Source organism: Penaeus monodon, chromosome 30, assembly GCF_015228065.2.
Source record: "Penaeus monodon isolate SGIC_2016 chromosome 30, NSTDA_Pmon_1, whole genome shotgun sequence".
Taxonomy (NCBI): Eukaryota; Metazoa; Arthropoda; class Malacostraca; order Decapoda; family Penaeidae; genus Penaeus; species Penaeus monodon.
This window is the reverse complement of record NC_051415.1, coordinates 14,201,360-14,201,776: the sequence shown is the minus strand read 5'-3', so window position 1 is coordinate 14,201,776 and position 417 is coordinate 14,201,360.

Genomic DNA, 417 nt, shown 5'->3' with positions numbered 1-417 from the left:
AACACGCCTTCCCGAGTACTCGCGCCCATCTGCCCCCTTTCCCGACCCCTTTCCAAGCACACGCCCATCGCGCCTTTCGCCTCCCTCCAGGTGCCGCCCGCAACGTGTGGTGACAGTCCCCCGCTGGCCTCATCTCGGCGGACAACTCGAGCCTCGTCCTCATGAATTATGGGAGGCTGCGGAGACTACTCATGTCACTCACTGTGATACTCATGCTTCTCACTGTTTACATCATGTCACTCACTCCGGGGCGTGAGTGTTGCGTGATGTTTCTGTCGTGTGTTTTCATTTCTTTTTTAAGATTTTTTTTTTGCTTTGTTTTTGTTTTTGTTTTGTTATTTTCTGGTGGTTGTTTGTTGGTGGTGTTGTGGAAGGTGCGTTTAACTTATGAAAATGGATTAGTAAGTAACGGTTTTG